This window comes from Toxorhynchites rutilus, chromosome 3 (assembly GCF_029784135.1).
Source record: "Toxorhynchites rutilus septentrionalis strain SRP chromosome 3, ASM2978413v1, whole genome shotgun sequence".
Taxonomy (NCBI): domain Eukaryota; kingdom Metazoa; phylum Arthropoda; class Insecta; order Diptera; family Culicidae; genus Toxorhynchites; species Toxorhynchites rutilus.
In genome coordinates this window covers 276939144-276958131 of record NC_073746.1, presented here as the reverse complement: position 1 = coordinate 276958131, position 18988 = coordinate 276939144, and the positions used below count along the sequence as shown (strand labels likewise).

General features: G+C 38.9%; 1 long non-coding RNA gene across 1 annotated transcript in view; it reads left to right on the top strand.

Annotated features, from left to right (window-relative positions):
* The window catches only part of LOC129775780 (uncharacterized), a 60325-nt gene extending 45552 nt beyond the window's left edge, over positions 1 to 14773 (top strand). The window contains exons 3-4 of the long non-coding RNA XR_008743012.1: positions 1411 to 1919; positions 14685 to 14773. This is a non-coding gene — a long non-coding RNA (uncharacterized LOC129775780). The remainder of the gene's footprint in view (positions 1 to 1410; positions 1920 to 14684) is intronic.
* Positions 14774 to 18988: the final 4215 nt, after the last annotated feature.

Sequence of the window (18988 nt, the reverse complement as noted above, 5' to 3'; positions counted from 1 at the left end):
CTATTGAAACAGAATCAAAGGTCCCCTTTATGTCCAACAATCTTCTTCTTTCTTCTTTCTTCTTCTTCAATGGCACTAACGTTCCTAGAGGAACTTCGCCGTCTCAACGTAGTATTAATTGCGTCATTTTTATTAGTACTTAGTTGAGATTTCTATGCCAAATAACACGCCTTGAATGCATTCTGAGTGGCAAGCTCTAGAATACGCGTGATCACAGTGCAAGTCGGAGGAAATTTCTTTGACGAAAAATTCCCCCGACCAGAACGGGAATCGAACCCGAACACCCGGCATGTTAGTTATGTCCAAGAATACTGAAGCCATTTAATTTTTTTCGGCGTAAGCCATTTGAAAATACTTTCCTGTTAAACGTAGTCTTATGTTAAAAAAAATAAGTCAAAATAAAGGTTATTCATTAATGTTCCAAAGAAACATATGAACACAATTTGTTCCATTGATAAAAATGCCAGCTTATCTTCAAATACTGTTTGGTGGAATTATATTCCGTGAAATTATTAAATTTTTAGCTGATCGATTGGATCAAATATCGAAGCGATAAATTGCCAACGCCGCGCCAATCAATGTCGGATTCTCATTCAAAATGACACATCAAACGTTGCCAATTTATCTTAAATGAATACAATTTAGTTCTCAGTCCATTCGCTTGAAGCTACTTGATTATTCTGCGTGCGTAGCTCAACGTTGATCGAACTCTTATAGCTCATGGAAATATTTTATTCTATGAAAGACATATAGAAACAGAAAGCACAAAGCACTTCTCCAATGTTTCCTCCTATCTAATAATGATGTAATTTGTTTGTACACCTTACAGCCTACGACCTGGGACACGGGAAGTGTGCATTCTTTATCATTTTATGACCTTTCGTGTTGGCCGTTTTTATCTTCAGAATGAGTAAACCATCTCCTCCACGCATTGGCTGTTGCAAGAGTGTGTGTTCAGCAGGGCTGTCAGATGGTTTTTTACATGTCTTCAAAAAGAATGTCTTCATAAGTTCACATATTTTTAACAATATTAGAAGCAAGCATATATTGTTTATTCTATTTGACATTGTTGATAAACGCGTTCTATCAAATTAATCTTGACGTGTAATGCAATAAATACGAGAAAAAATACGATATAACTATATTGTGCAGCTATTGAAGAAGATATATGCATATGGATATAATACGTGCCATTATAAACGATTGATTGAATCAATAAAAAGTAAACAAGCGACACTGAGTGAAAAGAAGTGAAATGACACCGAGGAAGAAGTTTCGATTGATTAACATTATTTTATGGGTTCTATGAGTAGTAACCCACTGCCAAACCATTTCAAACACAACTGTTGTGTGCCATTGAACCATTAAAGCGCGGATGTTTTATCTTTCTCTCTGTTTGTTTGCTTGCAGGTGAGCTTCACAGCTTAGTATCTCGCTCATCCTCCCACACACACGTGAGGAGAGCGCAGTCGGTGTGTTGTAGTCTGTTGCGCTGCGCTGACAGCAGCGGGAATCGATCATCACGAAGCGGATCGCGTACGGGTCGCAGAGTTGAGAAACACGCTCACTAACACACCATCATCATTCCCTACACCAACTAAATAACAACAGCGATCTGAGTGAGAGTGAGCCGCCGCCGCCGGTCGCGATCGACGTGGAGTGAGAAAGAGTGTGTTACGGAGCGGTAAGAAGTGTGTGAATAAACGCCGAAGAAATCTAAATTTTCAGTTGTGCGTGTGTTTGAGATCATTTGGTCGTTTTTGTGACTGCACGAAAACAACGGAGCTGCGGTGACAGCTGTTGAAAGCACCAACACCACACGCAGCGGCTAACCTAGAAAAAATCCCAAGAATCGGCACAGAACAGAAAGAGACAGATCGTCGTATCCACAGAGGGACTCGCGAGATGAATGCTGAACGGTAAGGTTTTGATTTTGTTTTTATTTTAATTTAGCTTCTGTATCGTTGGAGGTGATTTTATATAAGTTTGTTACGAACGCGCCGCGGTGATTGGGAAAGGTTCGGACGCGTTTGAAATTTGTTTTGGCTTTTACGATGGATTTTGGTTTTACATTACACGATAGGGTGGATTCTAGTTTGGTTAGTGTATATCGGTGTAGTATATACAATTTTGTGGCGTGTTCTCTGTTGGTATATTTCTGATTCCTAAACATTGGGAGTTAAGTTCAAGAAACAAAACAGTAGGGTGGTATACAAAACCCGATCGCATAGTAAAAGTAGGACTACGAAATGATTGCATTCAATTCGACTGTTTATCAATAATGATTTCTAGTAAAATTTTTGGTGGTTTTCTTAAGTGATTTTATTGTTACTTTCTCGTAGCCTATAAAACATATTTTCTAGTTTTTATATTGAGTCTCAGCCTCAGCATACAGTGTTGGGTTATCGTTGTCTAGTGCACAATTAAAAGAAAGTCACTGCGTCTAATAATTTATACTTCTCGCCTGATGCAATGTTGTTTGCTGTTTACTTTTGTTTATTTTATATAGCTTGAGCTATGATCAGGACTGTAGACTGTACACTTCACAAAGAACACACTGAGAGCCTCATCATGAACGTCACTTCATGGTGAAAACAAAATGAAGGTATATAACCTTGCATACAAATCATTCCGTTTCACGGAATAAGTGACGTTTGTGATCAGGCCCTGAATTGGAAGCAGCAAATCATTCTCATTGTGTAAGTTTCGGTGATTCGTCCTTTGAATAGTCAATAACGACGTCGGCCACGTCCTTACAATCACCAGGGGAAGGGAAGGATTGTGTTAGTATGATATTCGCAGTCAGAAGGGTCGCCTGTATAACATAGTTCCCTTGCGATTATCATGGTAACAATAATTGTTAGTGGGAATGGGTAAGAAGAATCAGGTCCACCTAAGCTGTGATATAGCTTGGATAAATAATCACCCCAGATATTTTCACAAAATTCAAAAACATACTTCCTTGGTTCAACAGAAATAACAGACAAACATTGGTTCTCACGCGTCTTCGACTTAGTCACACCTTCTTCACTCACTTCTACTTGATTAACAAGACCGAACAGACGGCGCCAGTGGTTGTATGGTTAGCGTAACAGCCTCACAATCCGATCGGCCTGGGTTCAATCCCAGCTGGCGTCGTTGGGATTTTCTGAGGCGAAAAATCTCTGGTTACGTCTTCCTTCGGAGCGGAAGTAAAAGAAGTTGGCCCGGCTCATGAGTTGTTGAGTCTGATAGGTAGGAACAGGTGGAGTCGCCTCCCTGATGTCGGTGATTGGCACTAAAGTGGCGGAAATAGGCCGACGAAAAATAAGCGAAGATAAAAAAAAAAAAACAAGACCGAACAATCCTTATGTGTCTGTAATGCGGCCCCCATAATTCCCATATCCGAAACAAACCATCCAAACGCATACATTCTTTCAAATATATACCGGTAATTTATAATTTTTGCTGAAATATTAGCAAATTTTTTTTCTCAAGTTGTTACTACTGTCAGTGGCATTAATATCAATGTTGAGCGCGATCGGTTTAGTTTGTTTACAGCGTCATTAAGAACAAGTTATCTTTTTTTGCTCGGCGATTTTTGATATGGATAATTCTATTGGTCAAAAACTGAGAGAGCTAGCCCGTGAATTAAATATCTCTCACAAGACCGTTTGTCATATTTTAATTGATGTTTTGGATCTGAGAAACATCAATCAAACATGACTTGTGCCAAAAATGCTCAATTTTTTCAAAATTTTCATCGCAATCAAGTGACTGAAGACATACTTGAACGATCAAATTCTGATTCCACGTTCATCCAACGCACAATTACTGGTGACGAGATATAGGTGTGACTTCTTCACATTTCTGAAACTCAAGCTACCGTTTCGTGGGGCCCGTTTGGCATCATCAGAAGACATAAAAATGAATTCGCTGCGTGAACCGGAGGCAATTACTGAATACAGCTATAAAAAGTGTTTCAATGACTGGCAAAGTGTATGTCTTCCGAAGGGGCCTTTTTTGAAGGCGATAATATAAATTTAGATGATAAATAAAGCATTTGCTCTAAAAACTACAAATTTTTCACTAATTGCACAAAATATTTTTGAGCTGAGCTGAGTGATTGGAAAAGCAGCAATATTTTCAAATTGACTATCAGCGTGAATCTATGTTGTTGACTGATCGCTGTCTAGAGTGACACTAAAAGAGAATGCCACAGATTTTATTTATGCCTCCTTTCGATGCATGTCACGTTGCATCGAAAGGAGGCATAAATAAAATCTTTCATCCTTATCGCTAGATTACTTGCACAACTGAGAGAGCACAGATTACTTATGCCAATCGACCAATAAGAACGGATGTTCATCGTTGACATTTTCCAGTAATGAATTTCAAAGATTTCAAAGAAGAATTTTTTGGTCATAGAACGAAATGTAGGAGTTTATTTAAGTTTCATTAAAAAAAATAACAAAAAAAAATATTTTGAAAATAGAAGCTCATTTTTCTCAAAAACATATTATTGAAAAATTCTTAACCAAACCAAACCAAAATTAGGATTGATTGCATTTTTTTCAAAAAGTTTTTTTTTTATCCAAAATATATATTTTATTAAGGCTCATATGGCGTCAGCCTAACGGGGCCGGGAGTTCAATATTTCGACAATGTTTGCTTACAACTATGTTAGTAATATGTAACCGATTACTCGCGGTTGGCTCGAGGTTAGTATTACAAGTGTTCAAAAACTTGTTGTTAGAAAAACTTTTTCCATGTAAAAGTGAACCCAAATTTCATATCGAATCGCATATCCCACCTCAATTAAATGCTTATGTACCTTTGTCTTGGGAACATTAGTAGCATCCACTATCTCACGCACGGATCGTGGACTTTCAGTGCGCACAGTCTTGATTATGTCCGTATCCGTCTTTTCTGGGTTCATCTTTCAACTCGAAATTGCCAGCTCTAATTTTTACGGACGGTCCTAATAGTCGTAGTACTACTCTCGTAAACAGTGCAAATCTTGTCCGCAGTGTCCTTTGCACTATTGCCTTTTTTAATGCTCGTATTTCTTTCGACTCTTCATATTGAACAATAAAAACTGACGGTTGGGTAATGTCTTTGACATAACCGGAGAGACGTGCGACTATACCTTATCACTCACTTCTGGTTATTCTTTTCTTGGTTTGTTATATTGAATATATTGAAGCTTTGTAGTCAAACTTTTCATTCGGCGGAAATATCTTGATGCTGCTGATGATGGACACCATCGCCGCAGCCGACGACATGTTGCTAGCTGGCTGACTGTCGAATTGTAATTGCTACTAAAAATTTAAACTACAGAACGGACAATGTATGATGCATTACATTACTTTCGATGAAACTTATACTATTGAAACAACGCATCCTTCATTGTACAGAACGCTTTCACTGAGCGGGGCGAGCAATGGACACAACAATAACATTCCCCAATAAACTCTCAATGTCAACACATCATGCTGGCTGAAGTGTGACTGAATTTTGTATCCATTCCATTCCATATTTCATTATAGAGACATTAAATTTCTGCATTTCATTCGTCTCTAGACCTGAGAAGAGCCCTTGTGGAAAGAAACTCTACACCAAACTACTTCGTCGCTTGCCTTGAAAAAGACACTTCATTGTCGTTCGACGCTCCTCAGCAAACCGTGTTCGCTTTCAACATCAAACGATATTCTTGAATTCTGTATTTCTATTTTCCCCTTATTTATGGATCGCGCTTCGATGCGACGTGATTCTCTAAGCAGCGCGAGAATGGGCATATCAACAACATTCCCAAATAAACTCTTAACGTCAACACATCATGCTGGCTGAAGTGTGACTGAATGTTATATTTTCTTCTTTGTTTTTACTTTAAACTTTGCAGTTCATTCGCAGTGTTTGCCAATTGATCCATTCACTGAAAAAATCCCTTTCGTTCGTTCAAATATGATCTTACAGAAATCATTTCCCCCTGCGGCATTCTTTTGTTGTTACGTGCTACAAATCACAACACAAAAGAGAACGAGACAACTCTGCTTCGGTTCGCACTTCATGATACACCAGCACGCAAGTTAAACTGTCATGTACGCTTTCGGTGCAGAATGTTTATTTTCTTCTTTCCCTCTAAAATATACATATCGGACCTCTCCATGCATCATGAAACAGCAGGATCATACGGACTACGCAGAGCGAATGATTCATATTCAACTAATGTAGCAGATTCGGATTTTTAAGTCTCAGAGAGTGCAAACTATATGATTATATAGCTCGATAGAGGCTAAGGGAAGGGTAGTCAGATTATATTTTTCATTTTTAACGCTGCTATCCCTTGAAATATATATATTCATAAGACCGCATAGTTTAATTAGCAATACCGTTAGTGAGAAACAAAAACTCTCTCGTTTTAGCTCTTTTCCCATTCGCTGCTCTCTGCAAATGGTGACGGAATGATGACGTAATTTTTCTTCTATCAATTCTCGCTCTGCACCTGTCTGTGCAGTGGTTTTCGCTACAGTAGAACGGGACGATATATGCGGTTCAAACTTGTTTGCAGGCTTCGAAAATGGTGTGCGATGTTTGGTACAGTTCGGATATGCAATCAAAAGTCTTCGTTCCTCTCTTGGTTTAATCATTTAGTGTAACACAAGTGATTACTGTCATTCATAAAAGTATCTGAATGATCCACTCTTATTTGGTTATATGTTCGTGAGAAGTCACTTGCATGACACATTGTGTATCATTCGATATTGATCGAAATTCAAACACTGTCCATTCGCCTCTAAAATGTTGTATTTTCCACCCTTCTTTTATTCTATGCGAATGGGCATAGACACAATATTCCCAGAAGCTATGCCATGTAAGCATACTCTCGAATTTAATGGAATCAAGGAATGTTGATTGTTGCATTAGAAAGCACATACGAGTAAAATCGACCCCATTTATTCGTTAGATTGTTCGTTTGTTTTGCTATTTCCACTATATACGTCTCGGGCAAAAACATAGGTGGGGACATTTTCTCTTAATTTGTGTATTCGGCATCAAAATCCATCCAATAATTGAAGAGATATTAACGTTCTAAATCTTTCACTTTTCCCATCCGGAACATTGAAATTGGCCGCTGTATTGAAATGTTAGACGTAGTCCCATCAAAATTCAAGAGACTGTCACCAACGAAACCTACTTTCAAAGAGCTCTGGGACGACTGAAACCGATGCTAAAGAAATAAGCTTGCATGTTTATATAAACATAGCCACTTATAGTCACTCATATCGTGGCGCGGAAGGAACTTATGGGACAACCTAATAGTTATCAACGTTAGCATTATTTGATAGGATTGTGATCTATTTTCTGATTTGTGGCACCCTTACTGAAAGACGTCGGGAAACGTTTAGGAAGAATATTAATTAAAGGTTCATCAAACCGTCTCATTTTTGTTAGTTCCTACCTTTATTTCCTTTATTTCATAGACTAGGTTGGGAGCATTCTACAGTCTGCAAATTCACCGTATTGGTACAAATTATTTCATTTTAAAAATATAATCTATTCAAGGCGCTTTTCAGATATTCAAGTCGATCTGATAGATTTTTGTTCTTAACTGTCAATTGAAATAGATGTGCTCTGTGCTTTGAGGAAAAAGGGTAAATTCAAAATACGCAGTGCAACTTATTTTTTACATTTTATAGGATTTAATCAGTAAGTGGGCGATATGCATCAAACTATGGGTGAGTGTGTTCAACCGTAAAAGACTGTTTCGAAAGGATCAGTGAATTCAAAAGTGGTAATTCAAGCATTTTGGGTGATGAACGCTGCTGAAAGACCAAAAATAGTTGACAAAACCAGAAATAGTAGAACAACATCCGTGATATTATGTTGAATAATCGGAAGTTAAGTTGAATGCGATTGTGGTTGGTATCATTGTTTCTATTCCCTTGTGCATAGGTAAAATACATCTATATAGCGAAAATAGATGCATTTATCCATTTTATCTTATGTCACATAGTTTCAGCAAATAATTGTTACAGTTTAATAATCTTTTGCAATACAGTACAACGAACACGTGCCGTAATCACTATTTCATTTGTTTCATTCGCTTTATGTCCAAACCACAGGTCGATGAAGGCAGCTATTTTTGCATTTGAAACCATAGATGTGACAGAAACAATAAAATAGAGAGTTTAAACCAGAAGTGGTCAATAGGCGGGCAGTGAGTCACGTGTCACTGCCGCAAATGTGGATCGTGGATCCAATAACAAAAATTCTCCATTTTTATGCTCCATTTGCTCCTTTGAGAGCAGCTATATATTTAGTATGACACCAGGAAGGTAGAGACAAGATTGCCAGTGCAAAAAAAAACATGACCAGTGGTAAAAAAAAGACAAAACGGCCACCAACTTCTCTTACTCGACGCCACACAATGATATCTGATATCTCATGTTATTACGAACCTTTTGTGCGTTGCTGTTGCTCAACACACATTTTTCGACTGGCCAACGGTTTTATTTTTCCATTTTTGCTCCACAATAACCGTAACAAGAGAAAAGAAAAAAACATATTTCGGCAATTGCTGCTGCTGCATTGTGTGCGGCTCACTGTGAAGTGTGATATGCATCCACCGTTCGGCTGCCACTTTGTCGCGCCATCATATTGCGGCTTGCAAAAATGCTGAAAAAAAATATCAGAAACGCAAAGAGAAGGGGCATTATTATGCTAGTTAGCTAGCTATTAATGGGGATTCGTTCCGGGTGTGTGAATGGGTGGTACACGGTTCTTTTTAATGATTGATATTTTCAACAGCGTGGACTTTACCAATGCAAATTATATATTGGAAAGCCAGCGAAGGAAAAACAAGTGCGAACTCTCTGCCCATTCTGCCAGGTTATTCTTCTCCAATGACATTAACGTTCCTAGAGGAGCTTTGCCGATTCAACGTACTTAATTAATTTTATTAGTATTTCGTCGAGGATTCTACGCGAAATAACAAAACAATAACCCGGCCATTAAATTCTTTCAAATTACAGTCAACAAATTCTACGTCAGGTTTATACTTGACCGAATAGCTAGTTTTGATCAATCCATATCGTACCGAGTGTTTGAAAAATCTAACAGCAACTTTGATAATTCTTCTTGGTTTTAGGAAGCAACCATGTGGTAATGTTCTGGCATCAAATGATAGCTTAGTTTATTAGATATCATTTAGCATACATTTCATTCAACTTGATTAACTTTATTAGGCAATAAATTCGGTTTAAAGCAACTATGTGCGAAAAGTGCATAACCTAATATAACTTAACAACAGCGAATAAAATACGAGTATACGAGAATATGAAAACTTTTCTACATTATTACTTTGATAAAGGAAAACACATTGTGATGTAGGAAAAAGAACAATTCGATTGAACCTCCTACAAAAAAGAAAGTGCAAGTTTCGTCCAATTTTTGATTTCTACATTTTTCGATTTTTCGTCATTTGCCGGAAAATGTATGATTGGAAAAATTTGTTTTTGAACATTAGGGGTTTCTTAAACGCCAGTGATCAAAATTACTCCAAATGCTTTCGTCAAAAAATCATTTTTACAGCTCTGTACGATATGGGTTAACATCGTGTTAGCAGTGTATTTGTTTGTCCAAGGTTCTTCGAAGCTGCGGTAGCCCTGGTAAAGGGCGATAGTTTAACTGGTTTTGTGGAAGCAGCTAAAGATGGTTCATTCATGGTCTTTTCTTGCCCTTACAAGAACAACACATTAGTTGGCCACATATTGAAATTAGTGTCCTTTTTGCTATTGCACGCGCTGCAATGAGTATGCATCGCTGACGTTCTTCTTTTTTGCATTATAGAGGCTACAGGCCTTGAAGTGTATCGCCTCTAGTCTTGAAAAAGGCCAATTAGAAAATCAAAACCAATCAGCTAACGTGGCGGTCTTTTTCGCTCGCAACTGATGTATAACGGACACAGACGATTATATATTTGTTTCACCACCACAAAATATATAAAAATATACAAGCACTTTTCATATGACGGTATGAAGACCGACGCGGGAATCATTTCATCGTGCCGGAGATGAATGATTCAAAAGAATCAATGAACAAAACAAACGAAACAAACGAACAAAGAAGAATTTATTTATCCGTATCGATTAAATATACGAGGAAATAGAATGCTTTAAATCTTCGTCAATTTGAACCATTTACGGACCAGGAAATCGCAATGTGTAGCATATCAATTAAGAGAGAATTGGAACATTTCCGACTCGATTGGTAAGCAAATAATCAAAATTCGTTCACAGCAAAAATAACTATCAACGTGGAAAGTATTTGGTGCACCCGTGGCCGAGTGGTTAGCGTCTCACATTATCATGCCGGGTGTTCGGGTTCGATTCCCGTTCTGGCCGGGGGATTTTTCGTCAAAGAAACTTCCTTCGACTTGCACTGTGGTCGCGCGTATTCTAGAGCTTGCCCCTCGGAATACATTTGTTCACGCCCGACGCTCCGAGTGCCGAACAAAATTTTAGCAAACCAAACCACGCCCACCGAAAATGTGCAACAATGCAATCCGCTATAAAAGTGGCGAGCACGATGCGCTCCACATCTAGTATTCCGCCGACCACCGAACAGTTTTTGATAACCATCATCCAGTATTCCGACTGCTACCGAGCAGTTAAGTGCAGTATTCGGCAATCATCGTGCAGTTTTCTTTCCACCACCAAGCAGTAACCAGATAATTGCCAGTTTATTCTGACGGGTTGCGCCTGCGCCCGCACAACATTCAAGGCGTGTTATTTGGCTTAAGAAATCTCAACTAAGTATTAATAAATGACGCTAGTTAATGCATACATTGAGACGACAAAAGTTCCATGGGAACGTTAACGCCACTCAATATATTGAATGTATTTCATGAAAACGTAACCTGTTTTCTGATTGGGCACCCTTACTGTAAAATGTAGTCCTACGTCGAAAATCCGTAAAGTTATACTTGTACACCTTATAATATATCCATTTTGATCATTTGGTAGAATGCAATATCGCTCTAGCCAGCGTGCAGCTTTTGTTGCGGCTGAGAGTTAATTTTAAGGTCTCATGTTGGCTCTAACGAGAGAGTTATGGTTAATCTACACCACCAAAAATTTATACTAAACAGTCAATTATTAAATTTAGTTTCTTCATTAGATAATATCGGAATTTGTAAACAGGTAAATTGAATGAAATAATTCCGTCATCCTACGTTAACAATGCGGTTGTGTCTTGAACATCACCTTTCTATTATTTTTTTGTAACGTTTTCTGTTGGGTGAGCTGTTGGACACATGAGACTACACTCTGTCCAACTTCTATAAGACCACTCTGAATATATTTCGTTGCAACACAAACAGTTAGAATTTCAACAAGATATTTTCATATATTGTTGAATGCTTAGAATGAAGCATATTCAATGTCAATTTCGAGTCGTTTGTTTCTTAATTGGACTTAAATATGATAATTTCAGCTGTCCAGTTTATATAAGACCATTTCAAAATTCATAAGTGTTATCAACAAGTGTTACCACAAAATCGGCAAATTTACATGTCTATAACTGGCAACCTTTCCATTTCGGTTAATAACCTGGAAAATTCGTGTTGGCATACTACTATCTACCAAATTCTGCAGAACGGATTTCTCGATATTTTCCCATGTCTCCGATAGTGCGGCCTTGAGCTCATCAATCGTGGTGTACCGCTTTTCCTTTGTGTAGATTCTGCGTACAGGGATCTCCCTAAAATTTTCAACAGGATTCAAGTCTGGAGAGTGAGCCGGCCAGTTCGAAAAAAAAATTTGGGCCTTAATCCATTGCTTAGTTTCCTTGCTGGTATAAATAGCAGAATTGTTTTGCTTAAATGGTGATTTTTTGCGACGATATCCACGCAAAAACGGTACTTGTCAGAACATGTATGTAAACCTTGCTATTCATTTTGAGTGATGTGAAAGTAATCTTGAGCTTTCCGGTTGCACAGAATTCCGCCCAAACCATGCACGAGCCTCCACCAAAGTTCCTGGTCGAAAAATATTGTCCCTCCTTCCGTAAATCACGGCAGTATCCGTTGAAACAATCAGGACCATCCCAATTGAACTTTATTCGTCACTGAAGGTAACCTATACATTGAAGATCTTTTCGTTATAATGTATAGCGAACTTTATTCTTTTGAAAACATTCTTTGTCATAACATACCATGCCCCACTATCGGTTCTTGTGAACTTTGGAACAAATTTCATTAATAATAAGTATTAACACTACTAAATGACAAAATCTTTTTAGCCATTGAATAATAAATAATAAGCTGAGACGAACTAACCCAGGAGGCTGAAAGTTTCAAAAGTAAAGAATTAAAAAAATAAATAAATAAATAATAATAAAACATATAATATTTCATCATTTTTGCTCAATATCTTGTTTCATGGAGTTAATCGGTTTGGCAATTGAAGTATTCAATTTTGAACTGGACGTATAGATAGACGTAGGTAGACGATGATTACCTTGACTCCATCTAACTTTATATCAAAAAAGTACGGTCTGGGTGTTCGAAATTGGATTATTCTGTTGGCACGACTGACCCAATTACTTTTGTAACGATGGTCCACTTGGATCAATGGCGACATCGATCAGAAATACGTTCGCTATGATTAGTTGTATTCATTGAAAACAAAACAACAAACATATAACGGCGTAGAAGCACATCCTGCATCAAACCGTACCGATCAGAAGCAAACGCCATGGCTCTAGACTAGAATCTGTTATTCACCCTCCGTGTATTTTGTTGTTGTTTATCTTTAAGACAGAACCATCGTTCCAAGCTGCTGAACGCGCAAGCAGAAAGACCACCACTTCTCGGCGAGATTTGCCGGCCGGCTGCAATGGAATTTATTCGGCCTGGAAGAGAGTAAACCGGTTTCTAATTCGCTCGTGTACACCACCTCTTTCATTTTTTTTCGCAATGCGCTGTTTTCCCTTCCCCATAACTGTTTGACTAACTGTGCTCACGAGTCGCTTACCAGACACCGCACTGGACCCCGACAATGGATCGATCTAGGGCTTCTATTTCTCGTTGCAATGTGTGGATGAGGTCACGTTTTCGAGCCCTAGCGCATTTGGGTCCGGACTTCGGTCTACTGCCAGTTAATTTCCTTCGCTTCTTCGCCCCCAGGCAAGAAGCTTTATTGGAAATGAAAATCAATTCTTTTCCAGGTAAGGGAGGATGGTGGAAAAACGAAAAACCATTGCTCATTGTAATAAATTTGCATACGGTAGCCTTAGTCACATGCCGGATACTGTAGCTTTTTTTTGTGTTTGCCCTTCCTGCGCGCACCACACCTGAAGTGTGCAACCTGCTATTTATAAATTTTCCAATGCTATGTGCTACTGTCAGATTCATCCTCACTTGTCCAATTGAGGTGAGCAGTTTTTCCACCAGCAGAGCAATTTTTCTCACGTTTCGAAGATGACCTCCAACGAAAAACGAAATAATAAAAATGGTCTTTTTTTCTTTCCGATGGTTCCCTTTCATATGACACGTAGCAACAAATGCGTAGGTTACATTTTGGTTCTCCTTACTTCCTAAATCGTCATTCTATTTTAATTTATGATGCTTCGTTCGAATTATTCAGTTCAATCAGAAAAAAAGGTGAAAACTTTGTTTGGGTACAATCACTTGGAGGGGAACCCAAAATCGAGATTCGCCTTCAGCATTGGTAATTAATTAAACCAAAAGTCTGCAACTACACTTAAATGATGGTATTGTTGTGTTCAGACTCATTCCGCGCGCCATATTTTGGCTTGTTTTCTGAACCGTACATCCGGTGACCAACAAGTAATGTCAAACCGAACTGTGAAGCAACGGAACTTGGAGTCCTTCGAGTTTTGGTACTGCGACTGTGGTACTTCATCGTTTTCCGTGCCGTTTGCTTGCCGTGAATATTATTATATTTGTTTTATTCCAGTAAAACTGATGTCCAGTTAAAGCACGGACTTGTGGCTGTCTGCGAAGTTATATTTCGGGAAATTTGCATTTCTGGATGGCGCACTCGAAACTTCCATTAGTATTCGCGCTAGTTCTGATAAAATATCCAATATCGTACTTTCAGTGAGAAATTTTTTATTCTGTTAAGTGCATTTTCAACCTTCACATTCACGGCATTGACCTGGAATGAACTATTCGGGTCTAGGTTAATCTTCGGTATCATCGTCACCGTATGTTCGAATTTGAGAATTAAGAATTGTAACGATCAACGGATACGTATGCACCTCCAAGCATATGTATTGGCATTATCATCAGCGAGCGATGCTCTTTGGCGTCGTGCACAAATTACGTAACGCTAAAAATCCGGATTTTGGACCTCCTCACCTCCCCCCCCCTACGTAACGCTATTTCCTATCTCTAATACACAGAAAGTAACGCAATCTCGAACTTTTAATTTATTCGATAAATCATAATCTCTAGACAGCGAGCAGTCAACACTATATGTTAACACCTAGAAGTAGCTCGAAAATAATAAAAATTGTTTTTTTTGCTGTTTTACTCGCGTAACTCAATGAAAGCATAGTGTACAAGGAAATATAAGTTCATTACTCGGCTTTCTGCTGATGCGCGGAACGGTTCAACAAATGTCACTTTGCATTAAGGGAGAAACATTAATAATTTTACTCTGTGTTTTCAATTTCAGTTTCACTCTAGGCAGCAAACAACCAATAGCGTATTTTGAGGCCGAGACTTCATATGAAAATGATCAAATCTGTTTTTAATAGTCTATGAGTAAGTAACAAGAAAATCATGAATTAGAGCCTCCAATAAATCTATAGAAGCTAATTATTAAATTTCGTTTTGACGTTGTCCAATTTAGAAAGCTTATTGCTCAGTCATTTTATGATGGATTTTGCGTCAATCGATTTCGGTACTCCATAACATTTTCTCATATTGAAGAAAATAATATATCTCATGAAATTAACTATCGAATAATTGAAAAATCTCAACCTCTATCCTAAAGAAAATACCCACTTCTGATTGGTCGAAATTGACGATACATGTCGCGGGTCCCTAACAAAGACATCAAAACCAAGCTGCCTGGAGGAATCGGCATTGCAAGTACATGAAAGCGGGGGTATCTTTTGTTCCTTCCGATATGTGTTCCCTAACAGAGACATCAAATCTAAGCTGCCTGGGGGAATCGGCATTGCAAATACATAAAAGTAGGGGGAAGTTTTGTTGCTACCGAAATGTATTTCCTAACAGAGATATGAAAACCAAGGTGCCCGGGGGAAATCGGTATTGCAAATATATGCAAGTCGGGGGTATTTTTATATTGCAAGTAGAGTGAGTGATACGATTAATTCTAGCAAATAAAATTATAATTTGGAACTTTGTTGCTTCGTGAAATTTCATATCAATGACCGATCGTGTATTGTGAAAAATTTAGCAAAAGTGTAAGTGTAAAATTGTATATGGTAGCAGTTGTGTTAAAAATGACTTGATATCAAGATGGTAGAGTTAACAGGTGGCTCGTAATTTACACTATTTAGAAAAGACGTATGAGGAATGGCAAGACGAAAAGTTTGGATTTGTTTATGTTATTACTTACGTTGGTATGGTTACATTTGATTTCGTCGAAGGTATTTGAAGCAGTATAATAAATAAACAGTTGTCGTTGAAAATAGTAACCTAGTAACCTTTATGCATATGCTTCCGCCAGCTGGCTCGGCTAATGTGATATGATTTATTCAAGGAATGCTTTGATCGTGGTACCACCACTGGGGCATCATTTGCAGCTTTGTTTTTTGTGCTGGTTCATAACGGCAATCAACCGTGCCGACAAAACTAGTCAATGTTTAGTGTTGTTTGGATACCATCTATGTAAATAAGTTCAAACTTACGGAATACGTCCGAACGGCGATTCTGACATTACGTCCTACTTTCCACTTCACTTACCTTGCTTGATATATGAAACGATTTATTTCAATTTTCATAAATAAAAACCAAGGTGTGTTCCCGCTCGAGAACGGGTCGTTTGGGTTAAGCTGTCTGTTTTATTGTGTTCATTTTCACCCAAGGAAAGTTTATACGGCCAGAAAAATTGGAAAAGTAAAGAAATATTGGAAAAAGTGTTTTCCAATATGCTCTACATATAGTATTAGTTGTTGTTAGTCCAATTAAAATTCGCATTGGGTTGAATAAACACTCAGAAAGTAAAAATTATTACCTTTTCCATTTCAGTTATGTTTTCTCTATATTAAAGTAACATGTTTTTACTGATGTGAAAAAATGATAATTGCTTTGCATTTTTTTTTTCTATATACACCACCATTATCTAACTTTGACAGCGAATGGAATTAATAATTGTTACGGGTGACTTAATTATACACAAATACTCTCCACCTAACGGTATGGAAACCGACGCGCTACGTCCTATTTAGTATTACTGTTCTGCTCGTGTGTGCAAGCTCTGCACTGTGTTTACTTCGTGCATATTCGGAGAATGCTTTCTGAGGCTAGAAATTTTACACGTCCGTTCAAAACGGTAGCCAAACACAAAATAGCCGTTGTATCATGTTTCAATCGCTGAGCAATCATGATTGGGATGGATCTTGAAGCAGTGCACGTTCATTCAGCATGGAAGCAGAATAGAAACTTATGGTTTACCACAGTAAAGGCGGCATTTATTGTGCTGCTTCTTTTTATGTTTTTCCCATAGATATAGCTAGCTACGATAGTTTTCACTGTGGTATTGATGTGCGCGATATTTACGATCTATCAAGAAATTCTCTTTTTGTAATCTCGCAAATTACATGATCAATTTTTAAATTTTTAATCTACTCAATAAACCGTCCATAGTTCTACGTTTGAGAATTAGGATGTTGTTTTAAATGGTTGATTAGTGGAGTCCAGTGAACTTCTTGACATCGTAATCATCTCAAGACAAACGGGTTATAAATATCTTATGTTCTAACAAAGCAATGTCAATATTTTTCGGATATTTTTATACTCAAACTATGGAGCATTGAAGTCATATTATAATATATCTGACACTTTGGAATATATTCCCTAACACCGAGCTTCTTAGATGATAAAACAAATCGAGCAGTTCTGTACATCTGAAGATAACCGCTTACCGAGTTGACTACCGCACTTATGGTCACCCAACAACAGCTATTTCCGGAGTTTGATTCAGGACGTTGAAGAAGCCATTCCCCCTCCGCAAAACCTTAACGGTGACCTCTGTTGCACCTTGGCAGAAGCAAACTTGTCCAGATATGATGGAGGAGTAGTGAAGGAGGTGGTTTACACACCGTTAACAACGCGTATAGTCCGGAGCAAAAATTGTGCCACTTTGTCGTCGTGTTTGCGCTAATTGTGTCAGCGGACGCGAAGCTGTTGCACTCTACTATACCCTATTCCCCTTTTCCCTCCGTTGCAACGTTAACTAGATTAGTAACGCGCGAATTCCGGCACTGAGAGGGTTTCTTGCTTCACTACTATGGCGGCATGAACTTTGGTGAACGGTCGTCGGTCGATCGGTCGCCCTTCGCATGCGACTGATGTCCAGTGAGTAGTAGCGGGTGTGGGCGTTGGAAAGAGTAGCAATTCGATTTGTAAATATACATACACCCAAACCACCCCCGGTACGACGGATCGTCGTGTAATAGAAGTGTAGAAGAAATGGAAAATATAACTTACATTCTCCTCCCACCTCTTGCTGCTTTATAGCAACTGCTCAGATCCTGGTGGAATTGGCCTTGTCCCTATGGGGAGAAGAAACAATGAAGAATGGCTTTCTTTCCTTGTCCTTCGAAAATAATACAGCATGGTAGTGTGTTACAATGTAAAGCTGACCGATACATCAGGCCCCTGGAGGAAGTGGTGGTGGTGGTTCCCAAGTTCTCGGCCTCAATCGACCAGTGAAAGGAAAAGGCGCTCCGAAGTGGTTCAGTTCTGTTTCAGATCTTCGCCGTTTAACAACGGCTGGTTGAAAACACCCACTTCTTTTGGTCACACTGACCAGTTCGTAACCACCCTCAGTATCCTCGCTGGGTGTATAAACCAGTATCGCGCGCGGTCCAGCGCTTTTGTGTCTGTTCGTTTTGATGGAACGCGTTCGCTGAGGTTGTGCTAGATAATAGGGCGACCGATTGCGGGTCGACCCCAGGTCTGTGTCTCTGTGCGGCGAGAAATTGAATTAGTCGCAAGTGAGGTTTTGTGTCGTTCGGTGATTCGTCGCTTCCGCGATGCGATTTTGTTTTTGCATTATATGTGATTTTCAAACCTTTCGCTTCACCATATGTCTGCTGCTGCGGCTGCTGTTGCATTGTTTGGTGATGCCCATCTGATGTACTAAAATGCAGTTCGAATAAATGAAAATTGAAGAAAATTAGTGGAAAAGTGGTGGTGTGTATCCTCGATCAAATTGGTCCGAAATCCAAAGCCAATCAAAGCACTGACGAATGGCGAAATGCCAAACAAACGAGAAAAAGAATATAAACGATTAAATGGAGAGAGAAAAACGGGTCATGTTTTTTGGTGGGGTGAATTTGTTGCGGTACAGTGAAATCGTGAGTTATTGTGTTGTGGTCGTCACACATATGTTTTCCTCACACACCGACCGATCGCGAAAGTGATGCTCCGTTTAGTGATGATGATGGAAGCGCATGATGGAGTGCAGCATCAGAGCAAACAAAAACCACATCCGGCGGCTGCTGCCATACCCCCGTTGTTTGAAGTTTTCACCCGCGTCATCGTGTAACCGATGAAAATGAAACCGACGAAACGGTGCCGATAATCGACCGTGGATGGGACAATTTTTCGCAGCTCCCATCGTTCCGCCGCGGTTGCTTGCGGTGGTTATGTGCATATGTGCGTGTGCGTGTCTAGGTGTTATCTAAAGTTTCTGGACAAGAAATGGCCGGTGTTTAATCAATTAACTTGACGCGATAACAGACGTTACGGGCGTTTATAGTTTTTCGTTCAACAGTGTTTGTG